The 23,621-nt window shown below is 39.2% G+C and overlaps 1 protein-coding gene across 1 annotated transcript in view; it reads right to left on the bottom strand.

Moving 5' to 3' along the window:
- Window positions 1-23,321, bottom strand: part of LOC115212921 (serine-rich adhesin for platelets) — a 207,775-nt gene extending 184,454 nt beyond the window's left edge. Inside the window, exon 1 of the mRNA XM_036503952.1 lies at window positions 22,995-23,321. The gene's annotated coding sequence lies outside the window, so the exon portion shown is untranslated. The remainder of the gene's footprint in view (window positions 1-22,994) is intronic.
- Between the last annotated feature and the right edge of the window lie 300 nt (window positions 23,322-23,621).

Here is a 23,621-nt window from a genome sequence, read left to right as displayed (position 1 = left end):
GGTGTTAACATGGTCTGATTTGAATTTTTTCTTCTATGGAAGGAAGAGCAAGCCTTCTATCATACTCTCAATTTTGGTCAACTTGCGCCGCAGGGTCTCGGAGGAGATAGTGTTAATTGAAGGCTACCAAACCTGCCATACACAGACAACTTCAGCTTTATATATATAGATATATATATACACACATATAGATACATATACATATATATATGTGTATGTATATATATATATATATATACACACACACACACACATAATATATATATACATAATATATACACACACATGCACACACATATATACATACACACATATATATATATACATACATACATACATACATACATACATACATACATACATGCATACATATATATATACATACATATATATCATTATCATCATTGTTTAACGCCTGTTTTCCATGCTGGCATGGGTTGGACGGTTACTGAGGTCTGGAGATCCAGTGGCTGCACCAGGTTACACGCACACACACACACATATATATGCTTGCATGCATAGATAGATAGATAGATAGATAGATACATACATACATACATACATACATACATACATACATACATACATACATGTTAACAACTGTAAGGAGGTGCTTTATCCATTCACATAGTGAATGAAGCCTTGGCCAGGAGGAACTGATGTCGTCAGATGGTATCCATCATTCATCAGGTGTTTCGACCCTGAACCGTAACACCCTCCCGTTGGTGGGTCAGTAAAGGTAGCCAAGTGTCTGCTCCTCAACTCCTCCCAGCTTCCAACTTAACTCTTTTCTCTTACACCAAAGCCAGCAAAGAGGCTCTTTCAGCTGCCTCTCCCTTCTTGTGCACAGCCAAACTTTGCTTCTTACCTCTCATTTTATTTATTTTATTTTAGAAAATATTTAGTTTGATAAAGCGTACAGATGAAAATGTTACAAATTATCATGTTCTCTTTTGTTGTGCGATGTAATATGCTTGAGAAAACCTGTTGAGTCAAGTAAAACCAATATTGTAGCTGTGGCCAGTGCCCCCTGACTGGCTCCCATGCCAGTGGTACGTAAAAAGAACCATCCAAATGTGGTCGATCCCAGGTCCGCCTGACTGGTTCCCATGCCAGTGGCACATAAAAAGCACCATCTGAACGTGGCCGATGCCAGTATCCCTGATTGGCCCCATGCCGGTGACACGTAAAAAGCACTATCCAAACATGATCGGTGCCAAGCCTGCCTGACTGGTTCCTGTGCCAGTAGCATATAAAAAGCACCCACTACACTCTTGGAGTTGTTGGCATTAGGAAGGGCAGCAAGCTGTAGAAATATTGTCAAATCAGATTGGAGCCTGGTGCAGCCACTGGCTCCCCAGACCTCAGTCAAACCATCTAACCCATGCCAGCATGGAAAACGGACATTAAACGATGATGATGATGATGATACTCTCTTTTTTACGCCTTTACTTGTTTCAGTCATTTGACCGTGGCCATGCTGGACCACCGCCTTTAGTTGATGAAATCGACCCCAGGACTTATTCTTTGTAAGCCTAGTACTTATTCTATTTGTCTCTTTTGCCGAACTGCTAAGTTACGGGGACATAGACACACCAGCATCAGTTGTCAAGCGATTGTGGGGGACAAACACAGACACACAAATGTATACACACACACATACATATATTCATACATATATACAACGGGCTTCTTTCAGTTTCTGTCTACACTGGCCTCCGTGCTTTGGGGACGTAACAAACACCATCCGATCGTGGCCGTCCGCCAGCCTCATCTGGCACCTGTGTCGGTGGCACATAAAAACACCATCCGAGCGTGGCCGTCTGCCAGCCTCGTCTGGCACCTGTGTCGGTGGCACATAAAAACACCATCCGAGCGTGGCCGTCTGCCAGCCTCGTCTGGCACCTGTGTCGGTGGCACATAAAAACACCATCCGAGCGTGGCCGTCTGCCAGCCTCGTCTGGCACCTGTGTCGGTGGCACATAAAAACACCATCCGAGCGTGGCCGTCTGCCAGCCTCGTCTGGCACCTGTGTCGGTGGCACAATAAAAAACCATCCGAGCGTGGCGTCTGCCAGCCTCGTCTGGCACCTGTGTCGGTGGCACATAAAAACACATCCGAGCGTGGCCGTCTGCCAGCCTCGTCTGGCACTGTGTCGGTGGCACATAAAAACACCATCTGAGCGTGGCCGTTCGCCAGCCTCGTCTGGCACCTGTGTCGGTGGCACATAAAATCACCCACTACACTCTCGGAGTGGTTGGCGTTAGGAAGGGCATCCAGCTGTAGAAACACTGCCAGATCTGACTGGCCTGGTGCAGCCTTCGGGCTCCCCAGACCCCAGTTGAACCGTCCAACCCATGCTAGCATGGAAAACGGACGCTAAATGATGATGACGATGATGATGATGATGAAATCCACTCACAAGGCTTTGTTCGGCCTAAGGCTATAGTAGAAGACACTTGCCCAAAGTGCCATGCAGTGAGACTGAATGCAGAACCATGTGGTTCGTAAACAAGCTACTTACCACATAGCCACTCCTACACCTATGCTGTTCAAAGGACAAAGAAAAATACTGTCTTGTTTGGAAACAGGTGATAATATAAACTACCAGTCAAGCACTAGCGTCAATATTATTGACTAAAACCCCTCCCCTCAAATTTTTTGGCCTTGTACATAAATAAAAAGAATGATTATTATTTGTTTTAGAATTTTCCATTGTCTAATCAGTATGCAATTAATACTAGATGCAACATCTCATGTTGCATTTGACATTGTCTGGCTCGGTGTCAGAGGAACTCGAATATCACAAGTTGTCTGGCATCATGAGCAGTCAACAAACTCACAGATTCTTAGTATATAATCTGATCTAGCATCTGTTGAGTGCTGGTAGGGAGATGATGCACAAGGAAATCAATTAGAAGAAATCTCGTGTTGCAAAACACTGTTCTCAAGCACTGGGAGGTGGGGTAGAGTCGATGCAATCAACTCACCCCAACCCTCAAAATTCCTGGCCTTGCACATAAATTCAAACCAATTAGTATCATCAATATCATTATCATCAACAACAACACCACCATCATCATTTAAAGTCCATTTTCCATGCTGTCATGGACTGGACGGTTTGACAAGAGCTGGTAAGGCCAGGAGTCGCACCAGGTTCCATTGTCTGTTTTATTATGTGTTCCACATCTCGATGCCCTTCCTAACATCAACCACTTTGCAGAGGGCACTGGATGCTTTTTACGTGGCACCATCACCAATGCTTTTCATATGGCCCCTTGGTTTTAGGATTCCAATTCTGTTGTGTTGGGTGGGTCTTCCTGAATACAGTAATGTACCGCATATCTCAGTCCTCTGTTATCTCCTTCATAAGGTTCAGCGTTTTGAGATTGGCCTTCAGTAGACAGACAGATAGACAGACAGACAGATAGATAGATGGATGGATAGATAGATAGATAGATAGACGGGTAGATAGATAGATAGATAGATAGATAGATAGATAGATAGATAGATAGATAGATAGATAGATAGATAGATAGATAGATAGATAGACGGGTATATAGATAGATAGATAGATAGATATAGGAGTGGCTGTATGGTAAGACGCTTGCTTACCAACCACATGTTTCCACGTTCAGTCCCACTGCATGGCACATTGGGCAAGTGTCTTCTACTATAATAATAATAATAATAATAATAATAATAATAATAATAATAATAATATTGAAAAATACCTTAGGAATGAGAACCCAGGTTCGAAATTTCCCCAAAACACCTGATGAAGGCTGGAGGTTATATCAGCCGAAACATGTTAACAGTAAACAAGATAAGGACAAATATTTTTCAAATGTAAATAATTATATTTTTTATCCTTTATTCATTTTATGTATTTGTTGTTTGATAAAAGTTCTCAATATTTTCAATAGTAATACATAAGTTGCCAAACCAGCTTTTGCTTCTTATTTTATATCTCTTTGCACTCACCTCATCTCTCTCTCTCTCTCTATCAAACTCTGAGTGTGTGTGTGGTTATGTGAGTGAATTTATGAAACTAGAAGCTAAGCACACAAAAGCCACAGTATTTAATTCCAACAATACTAACACATTACAATTAGTTCTCCTTGATGAACTGAGAATATTTCCAGAGAGCCTCATGTAAATCACTGTTAGCAATTCTTCTAAAAGCTTGATTTTTATGATTTCTTTTGAATAGTTACAGAAACAAACACCAAAACCACCAACAAAAACAAGTTGAGTCAGCTTAGTTTATTTCTTTGTACAACACACACACACACACACACACACACAAACACACACACACATATCAATATATGTATGTATACACATCTATATAATATATATGTATTCTTTTACTTCATTCTGTCATTTGACTGTGGCCACGCTGGAGCACTACCTTTAATCGAGCAAATCGACTCCAGGACTTACTCTTTGTAAGCCTGGTACTTATTCTATCAATCTCTTTTGCTGAACCGCTAAGTTCTCTTTTCCTGCCAGCTCACTTTACATCAGCCAATTCTAATGAAGATTCCTGAAACTTCCTGATGCCATTCTTTATTTTTGAGTGCCATTACTTCTGTCAAGCACTAAAGATGCCCAGGAAGTTGTTTCAAGTTTGCATAGAGTTGAGAGAATCTTTCACTCAGTTCTTGAAGCACAATTTTAGCCTGTGCTGTAGTCTTGTACCGGACATTAGCTCACCATATCGACACCCCATTAGATGGACTGACAACAAGGGTTTCAGTCCAACCAATCAACAAAACAGCCTGTTTGTGAAATGAACATGCAAATGGCTGAGCCCTCTACAGAAGCACAAACCCTGAATGTAGTTCTCAGGAAGATTAAGCAAGACAAAATGTGACAAGGCTGGCCATTTGAACTACAGGTACTACTCATTTTGGCCAACTGAGTGAACTGCAATGACGTGAAATAAATTGTCTTGCTCAAGGATTCAATGCCACCAGGAATTGAACTAACAACCTTATGATCATGAGCTAAATATCCTAACCACACATTTTTTACCTATAAGTATATTTACAAAATTTTCACTCATCATCATTTCTTCACTTCCACAGAATACAATGTTTACACACCTCTGAAATCACAGTTCCTAAATTTATATGTTGGTGTAGTTAATCAACACACTTATTGCGAGAATAAGCAGTGTGGGTTCAATTCCTATGCACATACTAATGACCATTTTTTTCTGTTATGGGGCTTATGGTCCCTAATATTAGAATATTTTCTATACTCAGTATATTCTTTTATTCTTTCACTTATTTCAGTCATTTGACCATGGCCATGCTGGAGCACTGCCTTATTCTTTGTAAGTCTAATACTTATTCTATCGGTCTCTTTTGCCAAACCGCTAAGTTACAGGGATATAAACACACCAGTATGAGTGTATATATATATATATATATATATATATGTTTGTGTGTTTGTCCCCCACCACCATCATTGCAAGCAATGGTGGGGGACAAATACATACATTTATATATATATATAGTAAAATAGGGATTCAGATAGAATCAGGTACTTGAAAAGATATGCACCAGGTAGGGTTGGATAAACCTGTGATTCTGGCCTATGGTCGATAACTATCGAATAGGATATTCCAGTTGTGCACACAGAAAACCCACCCTCTGAGTACTTAGCACCTAGGGGCTGGTCCAAAGCACGCGTTACATTGAATTGCACATTGTCTGTATACTCTAGGGTGTCCAACAAGTCATAAATCTCCTTGGTGTATTATAATCAAACAAATAATAACAGACGATGGATAATTGTCAACTCATTATTGCTGTTTCTTGCACATTTTTTAATAGAAGAACGAGAACATTACTTCATTACAAAAAACTGCAATCATCAGATGAAACGTAATTTTACAAACAAAGGATCCCAAGAATACAAGAGGGGTGTGGTTGACGTCTGTTGAGGCTAACTATGAAATGGGAGAATGACCAACAAAGTTAACTGTTGTGGGCATTAGTGGGTATGGTTAGGTTAAGAATATATTGGGTTGGCAACTAAGTTCCCACGGTTTTTTTAAATTTTGGAATTTATTGTGTTTTTAAATTTTGGAATCTTTTTTTTTTTTGAGAATTCTATTTTTTAATCCTTTTGGAATATATTTTGTTTTCTTTCTAGTTAATTTTAGTTAAGTTTTGTTTATTTTCACAACATTAAAATGGAATGTCAAGTTAAGAAAAACGAGCATTTTTGACACCTCCTTCTTTTTGCTTTTAATCAAGGTTCTAAGGCCACAAAAGCTGCTTGCAATATTTGTGCTGTGTATGGAGACGGTGCCATAGCTCGTGATTGGTATGCCAAGTTCAAAAATGGAAATTTTGACCTCAAAGACACACCTCGTTCTGGCCGTCCAGTTGAGTTCGATGAAGAGCGATTAAACCAACTTTTGCACAAAAATTCTCGTCAAACAACAAGGAAACTGGCGGAGATAATGGAATGCTCCCACACTGCTATAGAGAAGCATCTTCACTCGATGGGAAAGTTTCAGAAGTATAGAGCATGGATTCCGCATACTTTAAGTGACAACAACAAAAATCAACGAGCCACAATCTCCGCTGGTTTGCTTGCTCATCACCACTCAACTCATGGACACAAGCAACGATTTCTTTACCAAATCATTACTGGTGATGAAAAATGGTGCCTGTACATCAATATGAAGCAGTGTAAGGAATGGCTTAGCCCTGGTAAACAAGCAACACCACGCGTGAAACAAGATCCTCATCCGCGTAAAACGATGTGCGTATGGTGGGTCTGAGAAGGGATTATCCATTACGAATTGCTTGAACAGAACCAAACGGTCAACACAAAAGTCTATGTTCAACAGATGGAGCGACTCAACATGGCTATTCAAGAGAAAAGACCTAATCAACAGCATGGAGTTCTTCTGCTGCATGACAACACCCGCCCTCATATTGCTAATATGACCGAGGAAGCCATTCAAACGCATGGTTGGGAAGTGCTGCCACACCCACCGTACTCTCCTGATTTGGCACCAATGGATTTCCACCTCTTTCGCTCTTTCAAATGCTATGCGTGGAGTTTCATTCAATACTGATGCAGAATTGAGAGCTTGGTTGGATATTTTTTGACTCGAAATCGGATGATTTCTACCAGCGAGATATTGAAAATCTTGTTGAACGCTGGGAAAAATTTGTAAACAACAAGGGTGAATTAATTAGTTGTTATTTTTTATTAAACCAATTAAAAACTTTAAATTTTAAAAAATGGCAGGAACTTAGTGGTCAACCCATTAGTTTGTGAAAGGATGTAATATGATATTTAAGGTCAGCGACCCAGATGAGATAGGAGTCTGCTAGACTGGTTCTTTAGTAGGTCAGGGGTGATGTGTAAGTGATATCTTATTATACTAGGCTTAGAGAAGCCTGTGATAATAGCCCATTATAATAAAATATCGCCTACAACCAACCCCTGGACTACCAAAGAACCAGTCTAGCAGACTTCTATCTCACACGGGTCGCTGACCTTAAATATCATATTATACCCTTTCACAAACTATATTCTTAACCCTACCCTCTAATGCCCACAATGACCAACTTTGTTGGTCATTCTCCCATTTCATAGTCAACCTCGACAGACTTCAGCCATGTTTCTGAATTGTTTGTAAAATTATGTTTCATCTGATGATTATGGTTTTTTTGGAATGGAGTAATGTTCTCCTTCTATTAAAAAATGCACAGGAAACAGCAGTAATGAGCTGATAATTATCCATCGTCTGTTATTATTCATTTGATTTTATATATATATATATATAAATCATCATCATCATCATCGTCGTTTAGCGTCCGTTTTCCATGCTAGCATGGGTTGGACGGTTCTACTGGGGTCTGTGAAGCCAGAAGGCTTCATCAGGCCCAGTCAAATCTGGCAGTGTTTCTACGGCTGGATGCCCTTCCTAACGCCAACCACTCCGTGAGTGTAGTGGGTGCTTTTTACGTGCCACCCGCACAGGTGCCAGACAGAGCTGGCAAACGGCCACGAACGGATGGTGGTTTTTATGTGCCACCGGCACAAGGGCCAGGCGAGGCTGGCAACGGCCATGAAACGGGGCGGTGCTGGCAACAGTCGCGAAACGGAAGGTTCTCTTACATGCCACCGACCGTTGCCAGCACCGCCCCGTTTATATATATATATATATATATTATATATATATATATATATATATATGTATGTATATATATATATATATATGCTATGCTTCTGAAGACCTGTTGGGCCAAGTGAAATCGTAGTCATGGCTGATGCCAGTGCTGCCTAACTGGCACATAAAAAGCACCATTCGAACGTAGCCAATGCCAGTACTGCCTGACTGGCACTTGTGCCTGTAGCATGTAAAAAGCACCATTCAGTTGTGGTCAATGCCAATGCCACCTAACTGTCTCCTGTACTGATGGCACATAAAAAGAACCCACTACATCCTTGGAGTGGTTGGCATTAGGAAGGGCATCCAGCCATAGAAATTTTGCCAAATCAGATCGGAGCCTCGTGCAGCCTCCCGGATTGCCAGTCTTCAGTCAAACAGTCCAACCCATGCCAGCATGGACAGCAGACATTAAACAACAATGATGATGATGTATATATGTATGACAGGTTTCTTTCAGTTTCCATCTACCACATCCACTCACAAGGCTTTGGTCAACCTGAGGCTATAGCAGAAGACATGCCCAAGGTGCCATGTAGTGGGACTGAACCTAGAACCAGGTGGTTGATGATGATGACATATATATATATATATATAATGATGATAAAGATGATGATGACAATGACACTGATGATGATGATGATGGTGATGATGGTGATGAAACAAAATAAAAGCAGAACTTTTTTTTCTTTAATCCACAAAATTCTCTGACAATTTCTATTCTGCAAATCTCATGCTAAAAATAGAAATAAAGGGAAAAACAAGATTTCAAAAAAAATCTTCAAAATAAATCCTCCAGTGTTGTTACTTTAAACATTCCTTAACGAAGGAGAAACACATTCCTCTAATTTCACTGTATCGCAATTGCATACATTAACGATGAATAAAGGAATTCATCTATTTGAAAGGAAGTACACAAAAAAAAAAAAATGGTAGGGAAGCAAAAAAAAGAAACAATTAAAACAAACAGTCCTTATCTGTAAGAGCATCACCGTTGTGGGTTCTGTCGTATTTGACAAAACTTCCCCCTGTTGTCTCATAGAAATCATTGCAATCTTTTGAAACGGTGCCAATGATCTCAGAAAATGGAATATTTTCTTTTTAGAAGGTTCTTGTTTTTTAATTCAAAAATAATTGCTTTGTTGTTGTTGTGTGTTTGCTGTTGTTGTGGTTGTTGCTGCTGTTGTAATCTCCTTGACCAAAAATTCACTGACACACAGCAAGCGCCCCCTTTTCAACAAACCCATTCATTAACATCTCCTCCTCCACTTCATCACCATTATCATCATCATCATCCCCATCGTCATTATCATCCTCAACACCACCACCAACACCATCATTATCATCATCATAACCACTACCATCACCACCTTTATGACAACACCACCACCACATTCAGGACCACAATTGCCACCATCAACAACATCATCATCATCATTGTTGTCATAATGACCACTACCATACTCTCACCATTGCCACAACCCCACCACTTATATGATTTCAACTATCATCATCATCATAACAACCACCAATACCACCACCACCATCATCATCCTCATCAATGATGACAGATAGTTATCAATTTTTGTTTTTTTTAATTCTATAAATGAAACCCTTATTTTAAAATTTCTGCTTTAAACCACCCTGTTATGAATACACAAGGAAAAAGCACACGTGTGTACATACACACACACACAAACACATATATAAACATACGCATGTACACACATATACATGTATTTGGCTTTAAATGCATGCATAAACACACACAGACATACATACACACATGTAATATAAATTTACAAGCATTTGGTTTTACATGCACACACACATACACACATGCACGCGCACACACACACACACACACACATACAGAGGCATACATTTGCACACATGTGCATATATATATACCCATCATCATCATCTAACGTCCATTGTCCATGCTGGCATGGGTTGGATGGTTTGACCAGGGCTGGTAAGCTGAAAGGCTGCACCAGACTCCGGTCTGTTGCAGCATGGTTTTCTACAGCTGGATGCCTTTCCTGATGCCAACCACTTTACAGAGTGTGCTCAGTGCTCTTACATGGTGTCACATTTGGTCTTACATGCACACATACACATGCACACAGTGCACATACACATGTGCATATTTTCTTTTATTCTTTTATTCGTTTCAGTCATTTGGCTGCAGACATGCTGGAGCGCCACCTTTAGCCGAACAAATCAACTCCAGGACTTATTCTTTGTACTTATTCTATCGGTCACTTTTGCCGAAGTGCTAGGTTAGAGGGACATAAACACACCACCATTGGTTGTCAAGCGATGTTGGAGGGACAAACTCAGACACACAAAGATATACATATATATATATATGATAGGCTTCTTTCAGTTTCCGTCTACCAAATCCACTAACAAGGCTTTGGTCAGCCCGAGGCCATAGTAGAAGACACTTGCCCATGGTACCATGCAGTGGGACTGAACCCAGAACCATGTGGTTGGTTAGGGTTAGGGTTACTTACCACACAACCACTCCTGTGCCCTTACAATGTCAAACAGCTAAACCGAGACCATTTTCAAAATTGCAATGTTGTTATGAGTCCAAATATGCTTGATGTAGGTTCAAACTGGGGAACAAGCTACTCACTGCGTTTTGTTATAGAGAATACTAACAGTATCGCCCGGCGTTGCTCGGGTTTGTAAGGGAAATAACTATATAAGCATTTTTAGAGATGTAAAGTATAATAGCCATCTCAATATGGCTAACCACAAAGGGGGGGGGTGTACTGTAGCTTTTTACATTCTGAGATTTAATAATAAATTTTTTGAGAGTTACTTCCCTTATATATGCCAAAAATGCATTAAAAATGGGAAAAATTGATGGTAAATTTTTTTTTAAATCGTAGACTCATCGTAGACGCGCGCTAATACCCAGAAGGGCTCGATATGAATCACGACTATAAGATACCCGGTTTTGGTTAAACTGCACCGCAAAATGTGGGAGTAGTTAGGAATCTAAATCGTAGGAGACAGACAGCACACAACCTCACTTTTATATATAAAGATATCTCGCTTTTTGACAAATGGTGTGTACACACATAGATCAGCTTGCAGCGCCACCTACATAGACCATGAGATGTTGACATTTCGGAGTAGTTATCTCCTCTTTGGTCACAGACACTAAGCAGACGACACTATGAGCTGGATTAAGAGATTACCTCCCTTAGTTGATCTCGGTGTATACATACCATTTGTCAAAAAGCAAGATATATTCTCTGTGACAAAACACAGTAAATAGCTTGTTCCCCAGTTTGAACCTGCATCATGCATATTCGTACTCATAATAACATTACAATGTCCCTTATCACTGCTTAGCGCTTCCTATGGTAAGCCATCGTATAGTGCTGCCAGTCACCATACGGTGAATGGAAGAGAATAAGAGAGATAATCTCTTAATCCAGCTTGTAGGGTCATTTGCTTAGTGTCTATAACCAAAGAGGAGATAACTACTCCAAAATGCTAGCATCTCACAGTCTAGGTAGATGGTACTGCAAGCTGATCTATGTGTGTGTGCACCATTTGTCAAAAAGCAAGATATATCCTCCATGACAAAACGCAGTGAGTAGCTTGTTCCCCAGTTTGAACCTGCATCAAGTATATTCGGACTCATAATAACATTACATTTTCCCTTATCACTGCTAGCGCCACCCCAACTCCATCATTTTCAAAATGTTAAGTTGCAATAAGCACCACGAGTTTACCATTTGCTTATTGTTTTTCTACTGAAATACACTGTTTCAGTTTACCTTTAATCTTTTATCGTTCACTTGTTTCAGCCATTAGATTGTGGCCATGCTGGGGCACTGCTTCAAAGAATTTTTAGTCGAATGAATCAGCCCCAGAACTCCCCCCCCCCTTTAGCCTGGTACTTATTTTATTGGTCACTCTCACTGAACTGCTAAGTTACAGGGATGTAAACTCACCAATTAACACCAATACTGATTGTCAAGCAGTGGGGAGGGGGGGAAAACACAGATACAAAGACACCCCTTACAGGCACACATCTGTACAATGGGATTCTTTCAGTTTCCATCTATCAAATCCACTCACAAGGCTTTGGTCAGCCTGGGGTTAGAGTAGAAGACACCTGCTCAAGAAATTTCTTTTGTTGTTGCTGTTATAAGTTGTTGTTGTTGTCCCAAACAAGGCTTGGGGGCCACTGTAGTATAAAGGACTACAAAGAAGGAAAAGCAGGGGCCTAGAATATAATTTTAAAAAAAAAGGTGCAGGCATGGCTGTGTGGTAAGTAGCTTGCTTCCCAACCACACAGTTCCAGGTTCAGTCCCACTGCATGGCACCTCGGGCAAGTGTCTTCTACTATAGCCTTGGGCAAACCAAAGCTTTGTGAGTAGATTTGGTAAACGGAAATTGAAAGAAGCCTGTCATATATATATATATACATACACACACATATATATATACATATATATATGTGTGTGTTTGTCTTCCCATTATCACTGGACAACCAATGCTGGTGTGTTTATGTGCCCATAACTTAGCGGTTCACCAAAAGAGACTGATTGAATAAGTACTAGGCTTACAAAGAATAAGTCCTGGGGTCAATTTGTTCAACTAAAGGTGTTACTCCAGCAGGAGTGGCTGTGTGGTAAGTAGCTTGCTTACCAACTACATTGTTCCGGGTTCAGTCCCTTTGCATGGCACCTTGGGCAAGTGTCTTCTACTATAGCCTTGGGCCAACCAAAGCCTTATGACTGGATTTGGTAGACAGAAACTGAAAGAAGTCCATCGTATATGTGTGTGTGTGTGTGTGTGCATGTGTGTATATGTTTATATGTCTGTGTTTGTCCCCACCACCATCACTTGACAACTGATGTTGGTGTGTTTACATCTCCATAACTTAGCGGTTCGGCAAAAGAATACTAAAACGATAGAATAAGTGCTACGCTTACAAAGAATAAGTCCTGTGGTCAATTTGTTCAACTAAAGGCAGTATTCCAGCATGGCCACAGTCAAATGACTGAAACAAGTAAAAGAATAAAAGAATCGTGTTGCTTTGTATAAATAGCATTGAAAGAATGTAGCAAGTCTGGCGTGTCAGGAACATTGGATAAATAAATTTAATGAAATATTGCTCAATGTTCCAGTTGTTCCTCAATGTATTTGTTTATTATTTCTGTCAATAAATCAATAAAAAAAAAACAGATTCTCCTCTCTTGTCTCTTTCTCTGTTTCTCTCTCTCTCTCTTCTTTTTCGCCTCTGTCTATCATCTTTTTCAAACAAGGTGCCTCTCATTCTACATCATCTTCGTTAACAGCCACACCCACACACACACATCACCACCACCACCACAGCAGTTTTCTCATAAAATACACAGAAATTTCACACCCAACTAATTTTAGAAGACATGTATGCTTTTGTATGTACGTGTATGTGTGTATGTATGTATGTATGTATGTATGTATGTATGTATGTATGTATGTATGTATGTATGTATATGTGTGTTGGTGAATGTGTATGCATATATGTATTTATATATAAATATATATACATGTGTATGTGAACAATCATCATCATCGGTTAAGGTTCATGTTCCGTGCTGGTATGGGTTGGATGGTTTGACAGGATCCAATAGCTCCAAGAACTGCATTGTGCTCCATTATCTGTTTAGGCATGGGTTCCTACGAGCTGATGCCCTTCCTAACACCAACCACTCTGCAGTATGCACAAGGTGCATTTTTATTCTTAGCACCAGCACTAGTGAGGTTGCCATGTAGTTTGCAAAACTAAGAAACCTTTATGACTGAGTGGTGCTACTGTAGAAATGCAAGTGACTCTATACAAGGAGATAAGTGACTGAGATATGAGAAAAGGGGTCAGAACAAGTTTCTTGCTGTAAAAGAGCTACATGGCTTCATGCATTATAGAGGAAAGAGTAGGAGAGGGACCAGGGTAAAGTTGGATTAGAGATAAAAATAGGGTGGCGATGAGGTGTCTGGGTGGACGCTAAAGATACAAGATGTGTAGATATGAGTGGGGATAGGAGAACAGGAGTGGGATAGAGGTTGGAAAAGTAGAAAAGGAAAGTGACCCATGGCAGCGTTTGGCTTTCATTCCTCAAGGTTTAACAAAAATTAGTCAACAATAAACCAAAAAGAAGGATCAATGAACATAATTCTGCAGAGTCACTCAACCTGCAAAAAGCATTTGGTAAATTTCCCTTGAAATCACACTGTAGTATCTTAAAAAAGACAGGACATTTTGAATAATGGAGTTCTATATGATATTGTGTCTCTGAAATAGCTAGTAACAGATTAACGGTTGAAATGCCTTTGATCATATATATATATACACACACACACATATATATAAATACACACACACACACATATATATATAGAGAGAGAGAAAGAGAGAGAGAGAGAGAGAGACACTGACATATTGATAGATAGATGTCTATATAAATTTGATGGTAGTTTCTCATCATCGTCATGATCATTGTTTAACGTCCACTTTCCATGCTGGCATGGGTTGGATGGTTTGGTTTGACTGAGGGCTGGCAATCCAGGAGTCTGCACCAGGCTCCAGTCTGATTTGGCAAGGTTTCTACAGCTGGATGCCCTTCCTAATGCCAACCACCTCATAGACAGTAAAAGATCGTTCTGCAATTTCCTGCTGAAAAGCCTGCACAAATTACTTGTATAGTGTGATGATCAAATGTTTGAGCTATTCACCATCACAAATGTAAAGCAAGATGAAATACCGGCAAGCATTTTGCCCCAAGCATTAACAATTCTGCCAGCTCACCACCTCAATGATAATGATGATGATGATGATGATGAAATATATCAATTTCACAATTAGCACCAGTCTGTGGTTAAACATAAAGATGGGACCAAATAGTAAAAGAAAATTAAAAAAAACACACAGATAAGACCAGATAAAAACAACACATAAAACAAGAATCTGATATTTGTTGGGAATTTAACTTGGTAGTTGCAGGACAGGTTACATGGTCTAACATTCAGTAAAGCAAATATTCGTACATTCATTACACGTTAATTAATTAATTGATAGCTGAAAATATCTTCTTTTTTTAATACAAAACATGTTTTTATGCTTATTGCACTAAAGAGACATTGAATAGAAATATAGACAGTTGTGTAAGTGCAGGTGTCGCTGTGTGGTTAAGAAGCTTACCTCCCAATCACATGGTTTTGGGTTCAGTCTTACCGTGCAGCACCTTGGGTAAAGTGTCTTCTACTATAGCCCTGAGCTACCCAATACCTTGTGAGTGGATTTGGCAGATGGAAACTAAAAGAAGCTAGTCATGCATTAAATGACAATGAGGATGGTGGTGGTGGTGGTGGTAATGATAATGATGATGATGACAACAGTGATGAGGATGACGACGATAGTGATGATGATGATGATAGGGATAATGATGATGGTGATGGTGGTGGTAATGATGACAACGATGACGCTGATGGTGATGATGATAATGGTGGTGATGATGGTGACAATGATGATGATAGCGAGCTGGCAGAAACGTTAGCACGCTGGGCAAAATGCTTAGCAGTATTTCGTCTGCCGCTATGTTCTGAGTTCAAATTCCACCGAGGTCCACTTTGCCTTTCATTCTTTTGGAGTCGATAAATTAAGTACCAGTTACGCACTAGGGTCGATGTACTCGACTTAATCCCTTTCTCTGTCCTTGTTTGTCCTCTCTATGTTTAGCCCCTTGTGGGCAATAAAGAAATAGATGATAGTGATGATGATGGTGGTGCTGGTAATGATGATGGGGATGATGATGATGATGATAACGATGGTGATAATGATGGTGATACAGGTACAGGCTTGGCTGTGCAGTAAAGCGGTTTACTTCTCTACCACATGGTTCCAGTTTCAATCCCACAGTCTAACACCTTGGGCAAGTGTCTTCTGCTACAGCCCTAGGCTAACCAAAACCTTGTGGGTGAATTTGGTAAACTGAAACTGTGTTGAAGCCTGCCATCTATAAGTGTGTAAGTGAGTGTGCGTGTGTGTATGTAAGTCTGTGTGTCTTTGTATGTGTGTTTGTCCCACCACCCAATCACCACCATCACCGCCACCACACTTGACAACTGCTGTTGGTTCGTCTATGTCCTTATAACATAGTGGTTCAGCAAAAGTGACTGATAAAATAAATACCAGACTTATAAAAAAAATATAAAAAAACAAGTACTAGCATCAATTTATTTAATCAAGCCCTTGAAGGTGGTGCTCCAGCATGGCCAGAAACCAACAACTGAAACAAGTAAAGAAAAGATCTAGAAGTACAGTGTCCTTTCTCAATCTTTAAAGATAGTAAGGTATGAGCTGAGGGGAGATTTTGTTGCTATTTCTAGCTGGTTGAGTTACCATGTACAAGCTCCCTTTTTGGTATTTCACTGCTTGTTATTCTTTGCCAAGATACAAAACAGTCTCAACCATTTTTCTATGTATGTCTGCATGAGTGTATGTATGTCCATATTGCAGAAAGGACTCTTTCCAATCTTCTCCAGTGGTGGAATGATTAAAGAAGATTTATGGAAGATGGAGCTCCTTGTCACACAGCTAAAGTGACCTACAATGGAATAGCCTTCTGATCTGGGGAATGTTGGCCTGCCCCCCCACCAACCAAACCAGTGGGGGTGGCACCATTCAAGAGCTAAAATGATGTAAAGTGCATTGTGACCAGCAATGAATAACAAGTACAAATAGTCTGGTAACTCATGTGATCACATGATATATACATATATATATATATATATATATATATATATATATATATATAAACACTGAAATTCGTCCTGTTGAACAATCATTTCTTGTTCGATACTACTTACTATCGACAGAAATGTGGAATTGCAATGGGGACCAGAGCTGCTCCAGTGATTGCAAACCTCGTAATGGGTTACCACGAACTTAAGTTATACCAATCATCACTAGAAAAATATGGCGCCTCTTTCAATTGCTACTTAAAGGAGAACTGGAAGAGATATTTAGATGATTGCTTCATACTTTGGCAAGATAGCATGGATCAACTCCTTGATTTCAAAAGAATGCTCGACAACATACACAGCAATATACAATTCACTATGGAACACAACAGTAAGCAACTACCTTTTCTAGACATCTTAATTAGAATAGTCAACAACCACATAGAAACAGACATCCTTTATAAACCCACAGACTCTAAACAATACCTATTATTTAACTCCTGCCACCCCAAACACATAAAAATCAACATACCCTTAACCTATCAAAAAGAATCTGCACCATAGTTTCCGATACATACACTCGTGAACATAGACTCCTTGAACTTAGATCTACACTAATTAAAAGACACTACCCAATCTCATTAGTAAATGGAAGCATCAAAAGAGCTAAGGGAATAGATATACAAAGATTAAGGAAAACTAGCCGAAATACTAAACAAGACTTAAAAATACTCCCGTACATCTCCACACATAACCCCAAAAACAACGAAGCCTTCAACATCATCACTCAAAACCTTCCCATCCTCACAGCAGACAAAACAATGAAAGAAATTTTAAGCTCATATAAAATTATTAAAAGCAAAAAGCAACCGAAGTCACTGAAAAGAATATTAACCAGCGCTAGACTTTACCCATTAACTACTAAGCCAAAAGTAACAAAATGGGGACGTTCTAACTGTGGAACATGCCCCCACCTTCTGGAGGTTCAGAATTCCAATTCAAAGAAGGAGAAATATTTAAGATCAAATCAAATTTCACCTGCGCCTCAGCAAATGTAATCTATGTCATGACATGCATAGGATGTGGTAAACTCTATATTGGACAAACAGGAATTTTGCTCCGTCAAAGAATCACCATTTACAAAGAGCAAATCCGTCACCCTCAATACAGATAGTTAAAGGTGAGTGAACACATAGAAAGATGTACCAGGAATCTTAATCCCAATTTCCAAATATTTCCCTTTTACAAATGCTCACATAACATCACAATGCAACAAAGGTTGAATAAAGAGGCATTTTTCATCAACAAATTTCTCCCCCAACTAAATATGAACACACAACTCAATACAGAACACCTAACTCTTCAATTTAAACCACTAAACCCTATACACTACCTACATCACTCACATCTCTAATTCCAGAACTACTTACCTCCCTTACAAATAATCTTTTTTCTCAGGAACTATTAGACCTGACACTGTATATTAACCGGTGTTGTTCAAACGATGAATAGCCTTTGCGTAAACCAATTGGTTCGTTTTGTTCTTTTACTTTATTATTATTATCATCTTATAATCATCTCATAATAATGACCTTTATGACTCGTATTACTACCTCAGTCAATCTAAATGTATATATTTGTCACTACCTGTCATAAATAGCCTTTTTCTATCTGCAATATGCATTTTCGTTGATTTTTCATATTTTACCCCTATAGATATATATATATATATATATATATATATATATATTAATGTAAGTTCAGAAAGATATATTTATTTCTTTATTGCCCTCAGGGGGCTAAACATAGAGAGGACAAATAAGGACAGACAAAGGGATTAGGTCAATTACATCGATCCCACTGCATAAACTGGTACTTATTTAATTGACCCTGAAAGGATGAAAAGTAACGTCAACCTTGGTGGAATTTGAACTCAGAATGTAACGGCAGATGTAATACCACTAAACATTTCACCCAGTGTGCTAACAATTCTGCCAGCTTGCCACCCTTAACAATATTCTTTTCTACTCTAGGCACAAGGCCCGAAATTTTGGGGAGAAGGCCAGTCGATTAGATCGACCCCAGTACACAACTGGTATTTACTTTATCGACCCCGCAAAGATGAAAGGCAAAGTCGACCTCGGTGGAATTTGAACTCAGAACGTAACGGCAGACAAAATACCACTAAGCATTTCACCCGGTGTGCTAACGATTCTGCCAGCTCACCACCCTTAGAAGGATATATTATCACGACAGATACCATGGTAGCTCTCAGTTATGCTCCAGGTTATGGCTAACCATATCGATTAGTATTTAACATCTATGACTACTATGGGTTGTCACTCACACTGTAAACTCCTCCAGTGTGTAATTCCATTTTCATTTCACTGGATGGTAATATTATCTGAAATGTATTATAATGGTAAAGAATATGGAAACTGGTACATCTGCAAAATTTATTTCCATAAATTTTACAATTCCATACAGCGTATTTTTATGGTTATGACGACCTACACATGTTTTGACTACAATGTATGGACAGTTGCATATACAACCAGGTATAATTTTCTGTGCAGCTTCATTCATGGTCTTTCAACGTGAACTATGGAGTCACAAGCATAAAATATGCAAGTTGAGAAATAAAAGGAAATAAATTTCGAGGAAGTACCAATCTTCATATTCTCTATTCTTGTACCTATTGCTTGTGTGTGTGTATGTGTGAGTGTGTGAGAGTGTAGGTGTGTGTGTGTGGTGTGTGTGTGTGTGTATCACCATCATTTAATGTCCACTTTTCCTTGCTTGTATGAATTGGATGAAGTATATTTGAGGCAGGTTTTCTATGGCAGGATGCTCTTCCTGTCACTAACAGCAATAAACACGGTTCCAAATTTTGCAAACAAGGCTAACAGTTTTTAGGAGGAGGAGTTAGTTGATTCCATCAACCCCATTGCTCAACTGTCTCAGTGGCATTTCAGCCCAGAACACAAGTCAGATGTTTTGCAAACAACTTTCACATGGAAGTGCTACCAGTTGAGAACTCAGCATACCAGAAGCCAGCAAGTGTATGGGGGTCATCAGGAGAGAATGCACACTGTTTCGGGCCCTACCTCTCAAAGGCATCACTGCCCCCCCCCTTCACTGATATGAGGTCCTGCTTGCTAGATCAACTGGTTATTATATAAAGCTCAATATTCTTCTAGCCATTGCTCATCATCTCTTTTTAACCAGATCCAGTGGCTAGCCTTCTCCACTGTAGTTTGGATATTGGTCGTGGTGGTATTTACTTTACGATGAGTTAGGCCTAACGATAACAACAGTCATCTCACACTGTGTCCAACAAACCCTCTACACTCAACTTCAATTGGAAAATGCTCCATTTTCCAGCCTGCGTTTTCACATTCCTTGAGGAAGTTTACATAACTCACTCACACACATCGGCACACATACACTCACACATACACACTCACACACAGGATTTTGTTCAATCTGTTAATGATTCTGCTAGTTTGCTGCAACAAATGGCCATTTACAATGACAAATTAGAAAAACATGTCTATGTTTCACTCACAGAACTGATAAATGAGAAAACTGACATAAAGAACAGACAAAGGGAATAGTCCTGGATTAACCTGGCTATGACAACCAAATACCCTCTTCCAGCTGTGTCTTCTGCCCTTTAGGTGTATACTAGAAGTAGGTTTGTACACCCAGGCCCTTCACGCCATCCTCATCACTCACCTTTGCCACAAATTTGCTGGACCACATGACCTTGCCCTCCACCTTCACTATTCTTTACCCTTTAGCATTTAAACCAGCCAAGTTGAAATTGGCCAGATCTGGCCTCTCACCTCAATTCCACAATGTCATTCTAAAACTAAATCACATCACCAATACCTCTAAACTACAAGATAATGCATAATTAATTGAAAATAATATAAATAAACGAACATTACATTTGACAGAGCAATTCTAAAGGCTTAAGTTGAAATTATTGAAGGCTTGGCAAAAGAGGAAAATGTTTGTCTCCAAGCCTTTCAATCTTGTACTAATAATAATAATGGAGGAGATACCCTTTGGTCATGACTGACCATGGGATTGCACCTAAAAAGTTACCCTCTGAGGTACAAGTCTGAGCAAGGTTGTTTGTAGAAAGCCAGCAGTTGCCCATGCATACCACCCTCCCCTCTCCACACCACAGATGTTATCCAAGGGAAAGGCAAAGGGGCCAATACAGCTTGGCACCTGTGACGTCGCAACTCATTTCTACAGCTGAGTGAACTGGAGCAACGTGAAATAAAGTGTCTTGCTCAAGAACACAACACACAGCCCAGTCTGGGAATCGAACTTACAACCTCACAATTGTAAGCTCGACACTCTAACCACTGAGATACGCGCCTTCACATGAATAACAACAACAACAACAGCAATAACAACAATAATCCTTTCTACTATAGGCACAAGGCTTGAAATTTTGGGGGAAGTAAGATTGTTGATTACATTGACCACTTTAATAATAATAATCATAATAATAATAACAACAACAGCAATAATAATAATTGTAATAATAATAATATCTCCAAGTGCAGTCTTCTTGTGCCTACAGAGTACCTTAACAGGCATGATAGAGCTGCACAATATATTCACTGGGTAATTTGCAAAAACCTGGATTTGCCCCATGATAAAAAGTGGTGGGAACACAAACCACCTCCAGTGCTTGAAAATGACCACATCTCACTCCTCTGGAACTTCACCATTCAAACTGACAGAAAGATAGATGTGAACAGGCCAGACATTATATTGAAAGACTTCAGACAAAAATCATGCCTCCTTATTGATATGACTGTCCCAATCGATATAAACGTATCAGTCAAAACCTACCAAAAACTGAGCAAGTATAAAGATCTTGAAATAGAAATGAGCAAAATGTGGAACCTCAAGACTAAAATAATACCTGTTGTCATAGGTGCCCTAGGAATTATAGCAAAAGTGGATTATTGCTACTACCTAGCTCAGATATCAGGAAACCCCCCCCCCAAATGGTAGAAATTTAAAAGATAGTGCTCATGGGAACTGCCCATATCCTACATAAAATACTGTCTATGTAATCTCAAATTTTAAAACAACTCCATAATTTTCTGATGTTTTCTTAAACATTCTCTAGAACAATACTATGTACAAAACCAAATATATGACACCCTAGGCATAACACTAACATGAACTTCTAACTTGTTGTCACTTGTGGTCTCTGGGTGGGACTTGGAGTCAACTTGTACAAATACAAAGCAAAAGTCAAACATATAATAATAATAATAATCCTTTCTACTAAAGGCACAACGCCTGAAATTTTGGGGGAAGAGATTAGTTGATTAGATCAACCCAGTACGCAACTGGTACTTAATTTATCAACCCTGAAAAAATTCAAGGCAAAATTGACCTCAGCAGAATTTGAACTCAGAACCCAAAGATGGATGAAATGCTGCTTAGAATTTTGCCTCGCGTGCAACCAATTCTGCCAGTTTCTTCCCTTAATAATGATAATAATAATCTTGTCTACACTAGACACAAGGCACAAAATTTTGGAGGATGGGGGCCAGTCAATTGGATCAACCCCAGTATGCAACTGGTACTTAATTTATCGACCCTGAACAGATGAAAGGCAAAGTCGACCTTGGCAGAATTTGAACTCGGGATGTAGAGGCAGACGAAATACCACTTAGTATTTTGCCTGGTGTGCTAACATTTCTGCTAGTTTCTCGCCTTAATGATAATAATAATAATAATAGTAAGAAGAAGAAGGGTAGTGCTGATAATGAGGTAGTAGAGTACTGTGCTCAGGAACACAAAATAATGATAGTAGAAGGATTTGAACCTAAGCTTTTGTAGTCAGTAATCCAGCACCTTAACCTCACACCCACAACAAATAAGCAAACAAACAAGCAAACAGAGAAATAATAATAATAGTTAATAACAAATAATAATAAATAATTAAAAATAATAATTAATAATAATAATAATAATAATGATATACCTGTGTTCAGAGTTAGTATTTGTTCATAATTTTCTTGACAGTTATATGTAATTCCAAAATTCGTTACTTCTGTATGTCTTAGAAAGACGCAGTTAGTTTTATAGGGTTTAATTAATGGTTGATAAAGTTAATTAAAAGAATTAGCTCATATCAACCGCCTATTCAACGACAACAACATCAACAACAGAGAGCGATTTATAAACACACTTCTTTCCTTTGGCTCCGAATAGCTGCGCACTGCATGCTGCACGCTGTTGCAGAGCATGTTTTGCTAGGCTTGTCATCTTGTTGTTTAACTACATTGTTTGAGTCAGGTGAAGTCATGTGCAGTGTACATAGCACTGTATGTGTATGTGTGTGTATGACAGAGCAGTGTGTGTGTGTGTTTGAGTAAATATATATATATATAAATATATGTATATATACATATATATAGATAGAAAGCTAGATAGATAGAATAAAGAGAGAGAGGAAAATATATAAAGAGAGAGAGAGAGAGAAAAATATATAAAGAGGGAGAGAGAAAATATATAAAGAGAGAGAGGAGAAAAGAAAGACAGAGGGAAGAAACTATGAGTTTATGCCTGTGTATATGTTATGTATTATATGTACATGTGTGTATATATG

This window comes from Octopus sinensis, linkage group LG6 (assembly GCF_006345805.1).
Source record: "Octopus sinensis linkage group LG6, ASM634580v1, whole genome shotgun sequence".
In the NCBI taxonomy this organism is placed as follows: domain Eukaryota; kingdom Metazoa; phylum Mollusca; class Cephalopoda; order Octopoda; family Octopodidae; genus Octopus; species Octopus sinensis.
This window is presented reverse-complemented; position numbering and strand designations above follow the sequence as displayed.